Source organism: Mya arenaria, chromosome 7 (assembly GCF_026914265.1).
Source record: "Mya arenaria isolate MELC-2E11 chromosome 7, ASM2691426v1".
NCBI lineage: Eukaryota > Metazoa > Mollusca > Bivalvia > Myida > Myidae > Mya > Mya arenaria.
Window position 1 is genome coordinate 41,049,467 of NC_069128.1, and position 21,247 is coordinate 41,070,713.

The 21,247-nt window shown below is 32.2% G+C and overlaps 1 protein-coding gene and 1 long non-coding RNA gene across 8 annotated transcripts in view; one reads left to right on the forward strand and one right to left on the reverse strand.

Moving 5' to 3' along the window:
• Positions 1 to 21,247, reverse strand: part of LOC128241477 (uncharacterized) — a 135,851-nt gene that overhangs the window by 43,927 nt on the left and 70,677 nt on the right. For 4 of the 7 annotated variants that reach the window (XM_052958429.1, XM_052958428.1, XM_052958426.1 and 1 more), the window contains exon 1: positions 20,105 to 20,306. The exons of the other annotated variants lie outside the window; for them this stretch is intronic. The gene's annotated coding sequence lies outside the window, so the exon portion shown is untranslated. Of the gene's footprint in view, positions 1 to 20,104; positions 20,307 to 21,247 lie in introns of those variants that run through there. 7 annotated transcript variants of the gene reach the window in all.
• Positions 6,191 to 13,237, forward strand: LOC128241489 (uncharacterized). Its single transcript, XR_008262376.1, has 3 exons — positions 6,191 to 7,081; positions 12,803 to 12,886; positions 13,203 to 13,237. It is a non-coding gene; the product is annotated as an uncharacterized LOC128241489 (long non-coding RNA).

Consider the following 21,247-nt stretch of genomic DNA (forward strand, 5'->3'; position numbering starts at 1 on the left):
TGTGATTTGTATTATTGTAAAAATTGTCGCCAATGTGGCATTATCGTAACTATCATAATCAACATTCTCATAATCACAATACGCATAATCATCATCATCATCATCATCATCATCATCATCATCATCATCATCATCATGTTGCACATTTGCACTTACTTTACATAGCATTCAATGTACCCAAAATAATAGTTCAGTTATCATAGATTTGATGTTCAATAATCATTATATTTACACCAAGTTTGCTACGGAGGGTCGGTTTCCCGGAAAAAAACTTTTATAAAAGGTTGTGCTTGTGGAATATTATTTCAGATGTTTTTGTTCTAAAAATACAACGTATAAGACTGACATATTCGGGTTTCTATGGTTGCCTTGGTTCTCAAACACGTTAAATCACGAATGGAATAGTTGTATTACAGAATAGCAGCATGAGCAAGCAAATAGTCAGAATAGAGATCGCAAGAGTAGTAATAGTAGTGGAAGTTGTAGTAACAGAAGTGGTTGTGGTGCTGGTGGTGTTTGTAGTAGCAAGTAGAATTAATAGTAGTTAGCGGTAGTAGTAGGTGATGATGATGGTAGTAGTAGTAGTAGTAGTAGTAGTAGTAGTAGTAGTAGTAGTAGTAGTAGTAGTAGTAGTAGTAGTAGAAGTAGTAGTTGTAGTAGTAGTAACAGTATCAATAGCAGCAGCAGCAACAGCAGTAGCAGCAGGTAGTAGTAGTAGTAGTAGTAGTAGTAGTAGTAGTAGTAGTAGTAGAAGTAGTAGTAGTAGTAGTAGTAGTAGTAGTAGTAGTAGTAGTAGTAGTAGTAGTAGTAGTAGTAGTAGTAGTAGTAGTAGTAGTAGTAGTAGAAGTAGTAGTAACAGTAGCAGTTCTAATAGCAGGAAGTGTTGTAGAAGTATTATTATTCATAAAAAGACAGGTGCTTTTATAAAGTAAATATGACGTTACGTCATTTTACTTCAGACTGTGTCATTTGCTTTAGGGCTGTGCTATCATTAGTTTTTTTCAAACGACCGATGAGTTTACGAGACGTTTCTTATATATCTGTATTATTTTCATCAAGTTTGACGCAATTATGATTGGAGATTTACATTGATGGTGATCGTATCCGATATTTTTTTCACATGAAGGGCAAATTAGTTTATGTGCATGCGCACCGTAAGGCGATAGTATGATGGTAAAAACATGACAGAACGATGGTGAAAACGTGACAGTACGATTATTAAAACAAGACAGTCAATGATGTAAATCCCACATACCCATGATGGAAACATGACAGTAAGAAAGTGAAAACATGACAGTACAATGACAAAAACATAACAGTACGATGACAAAAAAGGCAACAGTGCCATGCTGAAAACATGACATTCCGATGTTGAAAACATGACAGTACTATGGTGAAAACATGACAGTACGGTGGTGAAAACATGACATTACCATGGTGGAAACATGAAAGTACGATTGTGAAAACATGTAATTACCATGACAAAAACCTGACAGTACGTTAGTGAAAACATGACAGTACGATGGCAAAAAGGCAACAGTACCATGGCGAAAACATGGCATTACCATAGTGAAAACAAGACAGTACGATGGCATAAACATGACATAACCGTGATGAAAACTTGACAGTATGTTGGTGAAAACATGACAGTACGATGGCGAAAACATGACGGTACGATGATGAAAACAATGACAGTACGATGGTGAAAACTTGACAGTATAGTGGTGAAAACGCGACAGTACGATGGTGAAAACATGACGGTACGATGATGAAAACAATGACAGTACGATAGCGAAAATATGACATTACAATGGTAAAAACGCGACAGTACTATGGTGAAAACAAGACAGAATGATGGCGAAAAGGCTCAGTCCCATGATTAAGAAAATACATTACGATGTTGAAACATAAAAGCAGGATGGTGAAAACATGACAGTACAATTGTGAAAACATGACAGTAAAATGTTGAAAAGGCGACAGTATGATGGTGAAAAAAGACAGTACGATGGCCAAAAGGCGACAGTCCTATGTCGAAAACATGACAGTACGATAAAACATGACAGTACGATGGTGAAAACATGACAGTACGATGTTGAAAACATGACAGTACCATAATGGAAACATGACAGTACAATTGTGAAAACATGTAATTACCATGACAAAAACCTGACAGTGCGTTAGTGAAAACATGACAGTAAGGTGGCAAAAAAGTAACAGTACCATGGTGAAAACATGGCATTACGATAGTGAAAATATGACAGTACGATGGCATAAACATGACATAACCATGGTGAAAACATGAGAGAACGTTGGGGAAACATGACAGTACGATGGCGAAAACATTACGGTACGATGATTGAAAACAATGACAGTACGATGGTGAAAACTTGACAGTATAGTGGTGAAAACGCGACAGTACGATGGTGAAAACATGACGGTACGATGATGAAAACAATGACAGTACGATGGCGAAAAAATGACATTACAATGGTAAAAACGCGACAGTACTATGGTGAAAACCAGATAGAATGATTGCGAAAAGGCGACAGTCCCATGATGAAAACAAATACATTACGATGGTGAAACATAAAAGCAGGATGGTGAAAACCTGACAGTATGATGGTGTAAACATGACAGTAAAATGATGAAAAGGCGACAATATGATGGTGAAAACAAGACAGTACGATGGCAAAAAGGCGGCAGTCCCATGTAGAAAACATGACAGTACGAAGGTGAAAACATGACAGTAAAATGGTAAAAATGCGACAGTACAATGGTGAACACAAGACAGTACGATGGCGAAAAGAAGACAGTCCCATGCTAAAAACATGACAGTACGAAGGTGAAAACATGACAGTACGATGGTGAAAACATGATAGTACGTTGATGAAAACGAGGCAGTATAATGGTGAAAACAAGACTGTACGATGGCGAAAAGGTGACAGTCTCATGCTGAAAACATGACAGTACGAAGGTGAAAACATGACAGTACGATGGTGAAAACAAAATAGTACCTTGATAAAAACAAGACAGTATAATGGTGAAAACAAGACAGTACAATGGTTAAAACAAGACAGTTTAAATGCGAAAAGGCGACAGTCCCATGGTGAAAACATGACATTACAAGGTGAAAACATCATAGTGCGTTGGTGAAACATGACAGTACGATGACAAAAAGGCGACAGTCCCATGATGACAGTACGATGTTGAAAATGTGACAGTACGAAGGTGAAAACATGACAGTATGATGGTCAAAACGCGACAGTACGATGGTGAAAAGAGGACAGTACGATGTTCGAAACATAACAGTACGATGATGAAAACGCAACAATAAGAAGTTCTTAAAGTGTAAATATGATGCTAAAAAAAGAAATGAATATCAAAAAACAATTTGTTGCATTGTTTTCTTAATCTGATTGGATTGACCTAAAACATATATAATAAATTTCTGAAACGAAAACTTGTAATTTTATGCTGCTGATTATATATAGTTTACTTACAGTTACAAAATAATAATAATGCATAGATTGTACCTAAAACATACGTTTGCTGCATTCAATATTACGGAGGTAACGTTCATTTACATAGACACTGCATACTTGTATATCAACGTAATGCACCAGTCAATTGTAACCATGCCCCAACCCCCCCCCCCTCCTCCCAGGTCCGTGGATTAGCGGGGACATTGACTTTTGGTCCAGCCATGATCCCCGTCCTTCGGGAAAAAACTACTGGTAAAATCCGCGCAAAATTCCCCCGCACCCAAGTAAAGACTATTCCTGGCTAACTTTGGCGCAAAGACAAAACCACCTCATTCACCCGGCACTACTGGGCTACCTGAAGGTAAAAATACGGCCCATTTCCCCGGCTATCCCGCCGGATATGTGGGAGGGGGCGTGGTTACAAATTGACTGGTGAAAAAGCTTATACACTTTCTTAACATCTTAATCTTTCAGTATGTTCCTAGATTTTTCCAACGAAAAATGAGAATTGTTAAATGAACCATAGTAAAGGCACTCGCCGCACTGAATCAAAATGTAATATTATTATGATAAGTAAAACCAATGCTTGAAACATAAACAAATGTACCTGTCACTCTAGTGAATTGTTATATTGATTTTACGGTGATGCAAATGTAATACATATGTATTATTATATTAAGGCATACGCAATCTTATTGTTTGCCACAGATTACTAAGACTATCTATGTTACTTGCGTCATCATGAGATCACATTGAAGACTTATACATGAAGTCATTAATCAAACATCTTTTCTTGTGCAAGAGTTCTTATACACGTTAACATTGGTTCATCTACTTTAAACGCTGGTCCCTATGCTAATTGTGTACAATATTGAAATAATATTGTCAGCGGCCTCCCGGGGAGCCAATTTATTATCTTGATAATGAATGGAAAACAACAGTTTCTTTAAGATATATATTTCTTCGATCATACTTATTGAAGTATTTTATAAAAGCTGTTTATCTGTCAAGCTTTATTCTTACAGAAGAAGATTTGCAGTGTTTCGTTAGACGTCGTATAGACGCCTATTTCATGTGACTATAATATCGTTTTTATTTCGGACTTTAATATTATAATTGGAACAATCGTGTAGTTTAAAACATAGTACATGTATGTCATTAAAGTTGGTATGGCACTTTGTTTTATTGCAAAAGTCCCAATTTTATTATGTCTCAATTCTGTTTGCACTTAACCAAATTTTTCGGCAACAAATTAAAAGTCATGTTCTTACATATTTTCGTGTCAATATTTTGAACACCGTTGTTCGTTGCAATGTGACGTACCATTGCTAAAGTTGAATGCTCTTTGGACGTGATAATACTTATAATAATATTAATCATCATCATAAGCATAATCATTAAATTATTATTGTTATCATTATTATTTCCATCGTTATCAGCAGATTCGTAATAGTTCTTGTCTTCAATATCATGTTCATTTTGTCATCACCGTTGTCATAATCCTTTTGATTGTTGTCGCAACCATTGACGACGTGGTCGTCTTTGTATTTATGTTTATCGTATATTCATGTCTATATGAATATAACAATGTCAAGATTAAGGTTATGTGTCTGGAACTCTACATTTTAACATCCATATAAAAAAGAACACGTACAGACAGAAGAAACATACGCACGGACATATGGACAGATGGACGAACAAACACGCACGCATACATATAACGTCGTGCATTTTCAAGTTACTATTAATGACCTTCAATGATTAATGCTTTATGATATTGAGCTGTACATAGAGTAATTTCAAAATATTGTGTTGCACATCAAAACACGTTCTTATAACAATTATAATAATGATGTTAATACTTCCATTAGCTGTGTCTGTGATAAGTTACACGTGTAAGCATACACATATATCAATACCAATGTTCATGCTTTTAGTCTGAAACTATGAAAAGGAGCATACACCACAAATTGACGCGATCAGACGGATGAAAACAGTTTTATCCTGTTATTGTTTCGATTTAAAATCGACTTCTTTTTTGAAATTACAGACGGAAGGATTGAGGTCTCAATCAAATTCAAGTTCTTACATGTACAAGATATATTGTTTGATAATTACTTTGGTAGCGCCCATTCTAACAGTACCAGTATCAATGCTGTTGAATAAAGAGAAAACAAGTGCATATATAGAGGAAGAGGAGTATAATGTACACGTATTGTTAAATAAAATTGTAGATGGTGCTTTTTAAATAAGTAAGGCTGATACAATATAGGGCATAACGAGTTCTGGTTATACACAGCTATAAACAGCTCGAGACTCGAACCCTCAACCCCCTGCTTGCAAGTCAGGTGCTCAACCACTATGAGCTACCTGAAGGGTTGGTATACTTCTGTAAGGGCAATCAACAAATCAACAAATCGATCCGGTGACCCAAAACTATACAAATGTGCATTCATATTAACAATAACCTGTGTTAAATTATACTGATAATAAAATATGTTACCTTTGACCATTCATATACATTTGACATTATGCAGTTGCAATGCGATCTGTATGAGTTTTTGTTATCCATGCTTATTAGTCATTTGTTTCAGCTTTAGTCACTGTACTGTCAGCTTAGTCAAAAGCTAACATTATTATGATGGAATGTATTGCCAGATATATATTTTTTCAGTCCAGAGCATTCATAAGTTTGGACTAGATTGACGCTAAAATCAGTCAATAGTAAAACCTTTGTTTTATTTTACCAGTTAAAACACTCAGTAACACCAGCTTGATGTCAGATATCACCCTTGTAATTGCAAAGCCCATTAGTGTCAAGATCAGATCAATATTTGTCTTGAAATCCGCAACAGTTGTTCAAGTGCCTATAACTGCTCATCAGCAGGTCATAAAACGAAGCTTCAAGATTGAAGGAAAATGTCTAGAAATTAAGAAATTTGCGGAGGGATATAATTAACCAATAAGCAACAATCCAGAATGTGATTTAACAATATGACTATTAAAATGTGAAATAAAAGTGATTTTGACTGAACTGTTTAGGATACACAACTTTGATAGTCTGCTTAAATTTTGTTGAACTTTATCAGTTAATTGAAACTAATTCCCACAATATTTAGCTGAAATCAATAATGGATTATCTCGGAATATCTTTAGAAAACATTTCTTTGGAAGATGTCATTGATGAAGAAACCAACACATTAGGAATATCCCTTGAGGAAATGGAAACCTCTTTAAATCCTCAGGTACTTTACATGTTTTACTCAAATATTCTTATATAAATAACTCTACTTATGTAAAGCAGTTAACCTTTATGTCGTAAAGGCAGATTAAAAGCAATGTTTGTATTGAATACACCAGCATGGAATTTATCTTAATGCTCAATTTAGATTAACATTATATTTTATAATGCTACGTAATTCCATTTACTAATATAACGATATTTGATCAAACTGTATTAAGTACATGAATATGTATGATGTATGCTTAACACAGTTAATGGTTTTTTAAGACTATTATAATTATTATAATATTTGACCTTTCAGGATTTGTCAAAGCATATCTTTGAGTTTGATGATGAATTTATCTTCAGCCTAAAGGTAAACTGTTATTTTTTTTGTTATTTAATAAATGCATACTGCCAGTGACGTTTATAGTTTGTTTGAGTGATTTAGACTATTAATGTGTGTATTTAGATCAACAATTTTGTTTACATTTTATTCACAACTCAATGTCTGCCTACCTCTTCTGATTTCTTTATCAGATGGATGTCAAAAGTTGTATTGTTTCGGAGTATTCATTACCTGTTGTTATCTGTAGAAATCGAAAGGTCATACAGACTTTTACAAACTTTTATTTGTATGCAATAGAACGGAACGGGTGTATTTTAGCTATAATGGCATTATTTCAACTTTAAAATATTTAATTGTTTACTGCGCAATTTACTTTCACTTTTGGTTTTAAGTGTCTGCAGTATGATTGTTGTTTAAGGGTCATTGCTTTTAAACTTTAATAAACACAATAAACAAATCAGTTACACTGACGTTCTCAGACTCGTCATTTTTATTTATTTAAGTAAATCAAAGTTTCAAAAATTACAAAAGAACTATTTCAGTATAAAGTTAAGCACATTTCAGCTTTTCATATTTCCAGCGCAGGAGTATGTTTTGCAATTTGTATTTACTTTACGCATGCGATTTTTCTTCGGTTAATCATATACATTAGTATCGGCGCAAAGGCGCTATTTTATTATATGCGCATGGAATTCATGTTAATGGAATGCGCATTATATTATTGTGATCTTTTGTTCATTAATGCTCTATAGAGTTTTTATTATTCACCCAATACCGTGATTCAGAGGCATACTTGAAATTAAGAAATGGCTGAGTGTTTGATAATCAGAACTTTGAACGATTTGTTCCTGTTTCTCCTGCATTACCCGGCTAATTCGGTGCCAGACTATTAAGGTCGTTGGTTTGAATCCCGGTAGGAAAATACGACTTTGTTTTATACGGTTCCATAATAAAGGCGGTTGGCCTACTTGTTTATGACCCGGGACTCAGTCATTGAGAGGGATAATTGATATAATCGATGGACATTTTCAGTTCAATCGATGTAAAATAGAAAAAAGAAATACTTAGTATCATGAAGCTTTTGAAGTGAAATTCAAAAACACATGATTCAGAAATATTTAGCTCGTATTTATTAAACAAGTATTGCATTCTTGAAAGGAGTATTCTCCCACGTTACAAGGTGCAGTTATTTATGTTATGCTGTTGATATGTTTTCCTATTGCCCTCTCAGGAATGCAATATTTTTTAAAATGTAATTAAATGTGATTCTTCAATTCACAACGTGTATTACATTTACATTCATTAAATGTTATTTGCATGCATTTACTAAACGTATAAAGGTATACTTTCTTCAATAATTATGTATATATGCACATTTATGAAACCATCATGTTGTTACTATTTATTTAGTTATACATTTTTATAACTGATGTGACTCTTTAAAGGATGTAGGAGCTAATGTTTGCACAATCAAAGCATTCCAGAGATTGACTTTTACAAGTTACACAATAACAAAATGATTAACATAGGTTATCGGCCTCATGTGTCTGATACATACGGTGGAACATAACTGCTGTCAGATAATCTGTTAACGTCTGCGAGTTGTTCGTGTTAACCACTTAATTATGCGATAATTATCAAGCTATCTAGTTAATAGAAACTGTTCTCTGTAAGATAAATATAACAATACTAAAAAATGGCTTCAAAGTGCTCGGAACTGCCACCTTTTTCCCTTTTAGCTGCATAAACAGGTTATCTAGTTATGGTTAGCGAATTCCACTTAATTAGGAACATAATTACCGGCAGATAACATTCGTGTTACCACATATTTATAAATGCATTTTGGCCTTTAGCTTCAACTGGTTATCTAGTAAGTGTTTATGAATTCCATTAAGTAAGTACATTCTAACTGGTTAACAAGATACGATTCATGTTACCAGTTATTGTTTTGATTATTTCATGGATCATTTTCAATGTGCCCATATCAAACAGTCCTACAGTTTATGCCAGGTTTCTGGAGTTTGGTCCATTTTCGAAGCCTCACTTCACAGCCAGGTGTTTATTATGCATGTAATTGAGATAACCAATTTCTGTCAGCAGGGGCCCATTAACCACTCTTCCCTGGTCAGTTTTGGGGTCAGAAGGATATTTATCAGAGAACATCTTCAGTACGATTTCTGCACTAAAATTCACGATGACTATAGAAAAGCAATTTATATCATTTACTTTAGTTTTAAACTATTTATGAAAATGAAAAAAAACCATAAACATTGATTCCATAGCAAAGAAATGAAACATTGAAGTAAATAAAAAATATATATTCAGTCTTATCGTTTGATTTAATTTCGAACGGAATAACTTTATACATGGGATTTTTATTTATACTTTTCATTAAGATAACGTTAGCTGTCTACTTACTACAAAAGTATCAATATCAACCCTATCAAACACAATGAAATGTACAATTGAATGAAATGGATATTTAGGTTTTATAAAATATAATTTATGAATATCTAACAGTGTCAATAATGCAGTTATAATGAAGTTTGTTATATATGGTTATATCTAAAGAATATGTTTTTCGCAATTTTCACAACAAATGAAAATTAATACTTTCTTTTGCTGCATTTTTGGAACAAGAAAAGAATACTGCAAACTTGATGCATTGCTATTTTTTTCACTTTAGGATGATTACGCGTAATTCAACCGTATTAAATCATAGCAACATTATCCAATTGCTAACAGTCTCATAATTATAAAGTCTAAAATTTGTAAACTCTGAAGTCATCACTTGGATTGAGGTTCGTATGTTTTCCTGTGAAATACTTTTTTGATTAAATTATAATAACTCTGGTTTTACTAAGTGCAGTGGGAAACGAAACCCGAGATGCAAAACGTCCTTACCTAAATAACGCCCGAGTTTCTGGACTTTAGGTAATATAATCGAGTTTTAAGTAACACAAGTTGGCATATTACCTACTGACGGAATCACAGACAGACGGACGACCAAGGGCAAATCTATATGCCCCCCCCCCCATTTTATGGGGGCATAAGATGTAATATTAAAAGAAATGTAATATTTTAACCATTTGCCAAAAAATAAGGTCATATATTGATGTACTTAGATATTCTTATTACTTATAACACAGCTTACAACTTATTTTTTTTCATCTGAGCACTATATTACCTTGATGTTGAAACTGAACTTTCATAGGTTTCTATTGATACATTGACATAGTGGTCTTTGCTAAAATGCACTTCAAAAAAACATCATTGCCCACTTTTCATGTGAATTATATAAGCCCTCTTTATGTTTGTGTATCTTCGTTTATGTAATTTTCTAGAAAATTCATTTCCTAAAATATAGCTTTTGAAACAGCGATTAAAATCTTCTTTACTGACACAGTTAAATCAACGTTTGTTTTCTTTGTAAGATTTCTCTTCTTAATTTGCATTGTTGTGTGAGAACATTCTTCATTCGAAGAGTGATTAAACATTATACACACTGCATGGAAGCTTTCCATATTATATATATATATATATATATATATATATATATATATATATATATATATATATATATATATATATATTTATATATATATATATATATATATATATATATATATATATAGAGATATCTCATTAACTATTTTGTCTTTGCTTTCTGAATTATCATAAAACATTGCTACCTTATTTCAATATATATAATACTTGTTTCAAAGCAGTTTAATAGCATCATATGAGAAATGATCACAACAAAGCAATACTGTATCTTAAACCACTATGTCCGGACTTTTGATATCATACCAGTATATTTGAACGTTATATCACTCATTTTATTTTAATATAATATTTAAAATTATCCAACTTTTTCTGATCGTTTGCACTCCTACATGCACAGTTGATGTAAGTTTTTAATCACAGCAGTCACTGAACTTTTATTACATGTTTCTGTAATACAATGTATGTAGAGCATTTTTTCCAGAAATATATATTTTCTCCATATTATTTTCTCTTTGCGAAAAAGAAAATGTATGTATATTAAAGCATCTTATAATAGGGTAATAACTTATTATTAGTGCGTTTTGATTAGGGAGATGGAATTCGACTAAAGACGCACGAGGCGCTTACTGACTGAAATCAATATCTTAAAACATCAACAACAGTTGAATAAGACATTCCGGATCAACATGTTATTAATATATATATCAATGGTTTAAATCACTTAAAAGATACATGATTTCGTAATAAATGTTACATTCATGACAAACTTGTTTTATGACGTCATTTAAACATTGCACAATGATACTTGATGGGCGTCAGTATAGTGGATTTTGGACTACCGTATATAATAATAATAATAATAATAATAATAATAATAATAATAATAATAATAATAACTATGATATACAAAATTTATACAAAAGCATTCGATAATAATACTATTTTAATAATCAAGATAGCGAAAGTTGAAATACCAAGAAAAACCTCCTAACATAAAATGGCCCAAATCTCAAGACAAGAATAGCTATTACTCTCAAATTAGTCAGGCAAACAGCTCCCAGCAGGGAAAGGGTCAAGTGGTCAGTTTACAGTTATGTTAGATTAGTTCCACTGATAAGCCCGAGCATCAGCTTGATACTCAGTAGCGGCATTAACTATAGGACTGCAAGTGTTCATAACCTCGTGTAAAGTGGTCAATAGGTTTATAAATATATGCCTTTGTGCGGTTAAACTGAAAACTACTTTTCTACAAGGGTTAGAATTTTAATATTTTAGTAAGTACCATTGGCATGTAGATTGCCGTTATCCTAGGTAGTTGGTGAAAAATAAAAATTAGCTTGTGCCATTAAACTAAGTCCATTGCGCTCTACAATTCAGAGAAATTGCCTCCCATTTACTCCTCATTTTAAGAAAAAGGCTAATCAGTCCATGAAATCACCATTAAATTGTACCAGTCAATTAATTACCACTTTGTGGGCCATCCTGCTGGGCTGTTGAATGTGTGTATTCCCAGATGATCTTTGTTTTGACTGATACTGCAGTGTTAAGCTTGTGGTGAGTTATTGCATGTATCAAAATGATCTTGAGAATGGGGTAAATATTTGCATACATAGAGAAGTGGCCTACACTAATTGATAAATTAAAAGTTAAAACTGAAATCACAATGTTTTCATTACAGTTCTTGAAATTGATAAAGGGACCTCTAAGTCATTTTTTTCGTATCATTTCTTTATCAGCCTAACTGGCGATAGCTTGTGTTCGGTCTTCAATTTTGTCATACGAGGTCGTATTTAAAATGAGTTGACTTGGGCGTGACATTTAGTGATAGCTCTTATTATTAAAAATATATAATATCCCACAAATAGAGATCATTCTAAACTGTTTATGTAAGTATAATGGTACACAACAAAATTCTTCAACTTAAAAGTTCAAGTTAACTGAATCAAATGAAATTTAATGAACGGCAAAAAAAGTTAAAAATAAGATGTACAGCTCGTTTGAAACATGTGCATTGGAATTGAATACCAGCTGGGCAGTCAGGAGTATTTATAAGACTGTGGCTTATATGTTGCTTCAGATCATTATCACAGAAATGTTGATAAGCAGTGACCCTGTGTAACCTTTATTAGAATGATAAGTTTGGAAGGCACAAACTCTTGACATTATATTTAATTTTGCACATAAAGAAGTAAAACTGGAAAAAAAGTCATGATACAATACTAACATGACGGTTTAATTCAGGAGTCCGATGAACCATTGGCTGTTGTTAGTCCAGAGGAACCCACACAGCCACTTCATACATCAACACCAAAGAAACCCATACATGTATGTATTCAACTGCCTGCAAAAATGGGAAAATTTGCTGCAGAAGACTGTACTTTTTACAATTAAGTTACCCTATAAAGTCATGTATTTTTTTTAAATAATAAAGAACAATAAACAAATAGATCATATTTATGCACCGTGTTAAATTTTAATTGCTTAAAAAACAGTTCATAGATATGTTATCAATTATAATTATTTTTAAGACAAGTAAAACAGGAAAAGGCAGACCAGTTCATATTTATGCACCGTGTTAAATTTTAATTGCTTGTAAAAAAGGTTCATAGATAATGTTTAATCAATTATAATTATTTTTCAGACAAGTAAAACAGGAAAAGGCAGACCAGTTCGGAGGTTATTAAAACTTAAGAAAACAGGGGAAGTGCAACGTCTACAGCCATGTAGGAGATGATGTTTTCATAGCAATGTATCCCAGAGCCAGATCATCAGGGCTAGAGAAAAAGTATAGACGAAGGATTTCAACTGTAGAGTTGACTGGATGTTGGAAAAGTTTGAAGAATCCCCGAATTGTTTTGGTTATGTTACCAAACCTTTCAAGATTTAGTTGGTAATATTCCCAGAAATATATTTAACTCTGTCAATAAATGTGAGCTGGTTAAGCTCTGCGATTATGTTAAAGAATCAGTATTTATTCGTAATGTTATTCCTAATAATTATTATTATTATTATTATCAATTTAGTTCATCTTCTGATACTGCTGCCTTTACGTCAACATATTTGTGTCTTTCACCATAGCACTAACCATGTACAAGCATTTGATATCAAAAACCTAAGTGTATGTGTTTAGAAAATGTTCTGATGTATATGACTTATAAACGTCTGTTCTGTTCTTTTCTGTGTTTTTTTTTAAATCATAATATGCGAAATTCCACACTTGTATTTAAAATAATTATTGTCAAATTGTAAAATTGCAAGAGACATACCTGTAATACTGAAATAACATTCTAGTAGGTTTAAACAACCAGGAATATGTAATCTATGTCGTTCTATCAATCAACACTTATAAGAGTCAAACGTCATGGTCATATCTCATATTCGCCAATAAAATGTTGTCGTATTTACTTATTCCCTTCTAAGAGGACACATTTTATCTGCAAATATCTGTTATCATCTGAACACGATTGAACACTTTGTCTACTATCCTCACACTTTGAATGGTCATAATCTTTAAACTGCCTTAAAGTCATCCAATGGCCATGACCAATCAGCTGTCATTTAAGTCCATGCATATTTCGATTGTTCAAATAATCCTGACAACATGGCGCTCAGGGGGTGGTGGGGATTAATGTTTGACAAACACCTCTTATTATAAAATGTTTATATTTTTATTGGAAATATTATCAAACATTTGCGAATATTGCATGTTTTAGAAATGTTTAGAACAATTTTAGTCATACTATAGATTATTCTGGGAATATTACAAACATGCTGAAAAACCTGCTGTTAATTTTAATACTATGCAATGAAGATTTTGGTAATATTCCCAGAATAATTCATGTCCTACAGCAGCCCACGTGGAGCTTTTTCTTTTGGATTATTTTATTTCAATTCATCTTTTGATATGCCCAAAAAAGTTTTGGTAATGTTACCAAATATTTCAAGATAATATAATTGTATTCAGGATGAATTTGAGAACGATAACGGAAAATGTTCGTAATTCATTTTGGGAATATTACCAAATATTTGTGACTATTCCTAGTTTAAGAATGATATAGAAAATCTCTCGGCATAATATGGATTATTTTTGGAATGTTCTCAAAAATGTTGAAAACCCCAGTTTTCAATACTATACTATGAACTATTTGGTCCTACAAAAACTATTTGTGGAGTTTGCAAAGGCTTTTTGTTGAATTAGTTTGTTTCAGTTCATCTGGTAATATTCTCAAATAATTTTGGTAATGTTACCAAATACCACGATCAAATTGGTAATATTCCCAGAAAACCTGGACATTTTATTCAGAATCCTGGAAGAAAATGTTCATCATTTATTTTGGGAATATTACCAAATATTTATGACTTTTCATAGTTTAAGAATATTTTTAAAATCTCTGGGCATAATATCGATAGTTTTGGGAATGTTCCCAAAAATGTTAAAACGCCCACTACAACTTTAAATACTATACTATGAAATGTTTGGTAATATTCCAGAAAGGTTTTGGTAATGTTACCAGAAATTTCAAGATTAACTTTGGTAATATTCCCAGAAAACCTGGACGTTATTTCCAAGACGAATTTTAGAATGTTAGCCGAAAATGTTCATAATTCAGAAAAATACCCCCTAGTTTTTATTAACTTTTAGAAAACCTCTCAACATACTATGGATACTTTTGGTAATATTACCAGAAATGTTAAAAATACACCATAATTCTTCAATACTATATTACAAAGTGTTTGAAAATATTTTCAAAATGTTTTGGTAATGTTACCAAGTTTTCAAGATCAAATTGGTAATATTCCCAGAAAACCTGAACATTATGTTCAGAATCCTAGCAGAAAATGTTCATCACTTATTTTGGGAATATTACCAAATATTTGTGACTTTTCATAGTTGAAGAATATTTTAGAAAATCTCTCGGCATAGTATCGATTATTTTGGGAATGTTCCCCCAAAGTTGAAACCCCCACCACAACTTTCAATACTATACTACAAAGTGTTTGGAAATATTTTCAAAATGTTTTGGTAATGTTACCAAATTTTCAAGATCAAATTGGTAATATTCCCAGAAAACCTGGACATTAAATTCAGAATCCTAGCAGAAAATGTTTATCTTTTTTGGGGGGGGGGGAATATTACCAAATATTTGTGACTTTTCATAGTTGAAGAATATTTTAGAAAATCTCTCGGCATAGCATCGATTATTTTGGGAATGTTCCCACAAATGTTGAAACCCCCACCACAACTTTCAATACTATACTACAAAGTGTTAGGAATTATTTTCAAAATGTTTTGGTAATGTTACCAAATTTTCAAGATCAAATTGGTAATATTCCCAGAAAACCTGGACATTAAATTCAGAATCCTAGCAGAAAATGTTCATCATTTTTTTGGGAATATTACCAAATAATTGTGACTTTTCATAGTTGAAGAATATTTTAGAAAATCTCTCGGCGTGGTATCGATTATTTTAAGAATATTCCCACAAATGTTGAAACCCCCACCACAACTTTCAATACTATACTACAAAGTGTTTGGAAATATTTTCAAAATGTTTGGTAATGTTACCAAATTTTCAAGATCAAATTGGTAATATTCCCAGAAAACCTGGCATACTATGGATACTTTTGGGAATATTACCAGAAATGTTGAAAACCACACTATAACTCTTCAATGCCATACTATGAAGTGTTTGGTAATATTCCCAAAAATATTTCTAATCCTACAGAAATGCTTTGAGAACATTACAAAGGGTTTCTGTTGAATAAAAATGTTACCATGCTGAAAAGGGAAAGTTGCGTTTTCCCTTTTCATTTTGCGGTTTGTTGTATAATGAATGCTCTGTAGAACGAATATCATGTATAAAGAAGACCCTGTATAACGAATATCATGTATAATGAATGCTCTGTATAACGAATACCATGTATAAAGAAGACCCTGTATAACGAATACCATGTATAATGAATACTCTGTAGAACGAATATCATGTAATATGAATACTCTGTATAACGAATACCATGTATAATGAAGACCCTGTATAACGAACATCCTGTATAACGAACACCCTGTATAACGAATACCATGTATAATGAAGACCCTGTATAACGAATATCATGTATAATGAATGCTCTGTAGAACGAATATCATGTATAATGAATACCCTGTAGAACGAATATCATGTATAATGAATGCTCTGTAGAACGAATACCATGTATAAAGAAGACCCTGAATAACGAATAGCATGTATAATGAATACTCTGTATAACGAATACCATGTATAATGAAGACTCGGTATAACGAATATCATGTATAATGAATACTCTGTATAACGAATATCATGTATAATGAAGACTCTGTATAACGAATACCATGTATAATGAATACCCTGTAGAACGAATATCATGTATAATGAATACTCTGTATAACGAATACCATGTATAATGAAGACTCTGTATAACGAATACCATGTATAATGAAGACTCTGTATAACGAATACCATGTATAATGAATACTCTGTATAACGAATACCATGTATAATGAAGACTCTGTATAACGAATACCATGTATAATGAAGACCCTGTATAACGAATACCATGTATAATGAAGACTCTGTATAACGAATACCATGTATAATGAACACTCTGTATAGCGAATACCATGTATAATGAACACTCTGTATAACGAATACCATGTATAATGAATACTCTGTATAACGAATACCATGTATAATGAAGACTCTGTATAACGAATACCATGTATAATGAATACTCTGTAAAATGAATACCATGTATAAAGAAGACTCTCTATAACAAATACCATGTATAATGAAGACACTCACTGTATAACGAATACCATGTATAATGAAGACTCTGTATAACGAATACCATGTATAATTAAGACTCTGTATAACGAATACCATGTATAATGAATACTCGGCATAACGAATACCAAGTATAATGAATACTCTGTATAACGAATACCATGTATAATGAATAATCTGTATAACAAATGCCATGTATAATGAATACTCTGTATAACGAATATCATGTATAATGAATACTCTGTATAACGAATATCATGTATAATGAATACTCTGTATAACGAATATCATGTATAATGAATACTCTGTATAACGAATACCATGTATAATGAATACTCTGTATAACGAATACCATATATAATGAAGACTCTGTATAACGAATACCATGTATAATGAATACTCTGTATAACGAATACCATGTATAATGAAGACTTTGTACAACGAATACCATGTATAATGAATACTTTGTATAACGAATACCATGTATAATGAAGACTCTGTATAACGAATATTATGTATAATGAAGACTCTGTATAACGAATACCATCTATATTGGAGACCCTGTATAACGAATACCATGAATAATGGAGACCCTGTATACCAAATACCATGTACAATGAATACTCTGTATAACGAATACCATGTATAATGAAGACTCTCTATAACGAATACCATGTATAATGAAGACTCTGTATAACGAATACCATGTATAATTACATGTAATTTAAATGTAAAGCAAGAGAGTAAGTCACGGATGAAAACTCCTAGAACTGAGACTTAAGAAACCTTCACATGATATTGTCATCTTAGAGAAGATTTCAAACGTAGGCGTGAACGTTGCATATGGCTGAGGCTTTAGAACGATACGAAAGAGATGTTTGTAGAAATTTTCCAAATGTTTTATAAAACTGAGGCTTTATCAAGTGATTCAAAACAGTTTCATATAACTGAGGTTTTAGAACATATCAAACAACTTTAAACTAAGGAGATTAAGTTCGTCCAATGCAATTAAAATTAGATCATCTAAAATGATATTGTAAGAAAGTACATCATTTTTACTTTAAAAAGAAGAAGATATTTTATACAATCTAAACAATTGTGATCAATATCTACAATGTAAAAAGTGATCGCCTCATAAATAAAAGAAAGCCTCTACGCTCCAGCTTACTGGTAGACGTTTATCATTCAAAGATAAAACTCTAATAATTTGAAAGGCATTTGACCTAGGTTAACGCTTGAGTACATGGCATTAAGTCGGGTGCAGATTTTACGATGGCGATTTGAGAGCAGTGTACAATATAAAATATATCGCACAACCATTTAATCACAGCAATATGTATAACAGCGTAAAGTATTAAATGGCGTCAAGATTGCCCGTTATGCATGGTAAATTTTTCCCTTAAATTATATTACTTTATACATATTAACAGCAAAATTTCTATTGACATTGACATTTTCTGATTTAGTAAATTGATTTCTGTTGGAAACATTCGTGTCATATTTTATGTCAAAATCTCAAGAGATCAGCCGGTCGTAAAAATTACTTGTGTGACAGTATACCGTTCTGTCTGAGTGAATGTAATACACACTTTATCTCAAGATATTGTCCTTTAGTGCAAGCTCAAATCAAATCGATACTTATAAAAAAACCTAACGGGTTTACTAACAATTCAAAAGGCCGGCAGCGATACGAAAGTCGATTGAATGAATACAATTTTAAACGTTGGAAATATCAATTTCTATTTAGTTATAAGGTTCAGTACTTAACACGTATGATTCATATATCCGTTGTAACATAAAAAGCTCTAATTAGGAGTTAAGCATATTTAACGAAATAATGTTTTATCAGATTTTCAATCAAAAGGCATTTATGTTTTCCCGGAAATGTCTTCCTACAAAAATAATATGTTTATGATTCAAATTTATCGGAAGTGCCTAATCAACAATGTCTTGGAGCTTAGTTTTGATTGCACTATTTAAAAAAAGGATAATTGCATTTTTGTAACCCGGAAATAAATTCCATCCACTATTTTTCATTATGTTTCTGAATAACATTGATGTAATGTTCTAACAATTGTTTTCGTCTGATGTATTGTACGGAATGAAACGTTTTGAAGCAAAAATATTCAAAAATTAGGTTTATCATTTCCCTAATTAGCGATCAGCTTTGTTTATTTCTAGGAACATATTGAAACATTTTTACGATCAAATATTATTTGTCATAATTTACAGGTTGAAAAGTGACGTTTTCATTTGGGTTTAAGGAACGTAAATACATTTGCTTTCAGAGTAGTTCTTGAATGTGATATTTTCACTCTTATTCTATAAATAAAGCCAATCTCTTTTTTTTTTAACAAAATCGCCTCTTTAGATTTGTTACACTTAAAACAGTTGTTTGTTATCATTTGAAAACGCATTTATCCAAATATTGAACAAGCTCCGAAATAAACATATTAAACATATTGGATAAAATTAAAACTCTAAGACAAGAGAAAGCACTTCAACATAACACTAATAGTTAGTTACACTTATGCCTCGATCTCATTCAATGTAACATAGCTTTTACCAGAATGCTAGCGTAAGCACTGTAGTTAACTTAAACCATCCAATTTAGTGAATTTAACTTGAAATATAAAACAAATACGCTTACAAATTGTATTCATGAAATGAATAGCTTAAACTTCAAAATCGTAAACTTGAAAACAGAAAACCGAGGTCAACCAACCTGCAATGTATTCAAAAGCAAATTACTTCCTTGTTTAAGTTAAATCGCCTTTATTGTTCTTTTTCGCTTAAAACACTTATTTGTCATCATTTAAAAAACACATTTATCCAAATATTGAACACACTCACAATCGTCCTCTTTTAAAACAGCTAATTAACCTAATCATTTGGGATAAACAAAAACAGACATATCAATGTAAACAACCGACGTTACTTACTATGGGAGCAGTCAACAGTTTTGTTAAACGACGATATTCACTGCCTACATGTAACTTAAGGAATATTTTAAGAAATAATATTTACCACTTGCGATACAAAAAACAGCTTTAATTAAAGGAATATCTATGTTGTGGTAGTAAGGATGTTTATTCATTTAATTAAGGGACACACCCAGAATTCTTATAAAGATTGTATGTTTTCGAAATAGATCGTGAAATGCATAAACGAAATATTGTATTATATGTTTAATTAAAGGATTCATGTGTTGATACTTTTCTAAGTACAGTCTCGCTTGGTGAGAACACGTTTGAAGAAAAACAGAACGGTTCAAGAAATAGAAATGGCTCAAATGCAACGATGTGGAAACGAATATTGATGGATTTGTGTATGTCGGTTATTATTATGAAGTTTTTGAGGACATTAAAAAATTAGAAGATGAAACCCAAGACATCGAGCTCCATTTACAATATAATCAGAATAATCAAATCGCGATTTCATTATTGGTAACATAACTCATATTACTGTCGGAACAAAGTGCTAATGACGGCAAATGTAGTTGCCACACACTAACTTAAAATACAGTTTGTTTGCAACGTTTAACAATAATTTGCAATTGCTATGAAGTCAAATGAAAAAAAACATCATGAACACCGTATGATTTTTATTTATTTCCTGTTGAATTTCGCTTCCACGTTTGTTTTTTTGTGTGGTCAAACTACGGGTTATATCACCAATGGATAATAAGAATATTATCACAATTGGCAGGTGAAGGACGACTCAACAGAAGCGTACAACTCAACAGAAGAGAATAAAAATATGTATCTGGAAATGATATAAAATCAAAATGCAATTGGCATGTTTCTTGCTCACATAGACAGAGACATTTAGTACCCAACATATAATTTGTGCTTTTGTGTTTTTCATC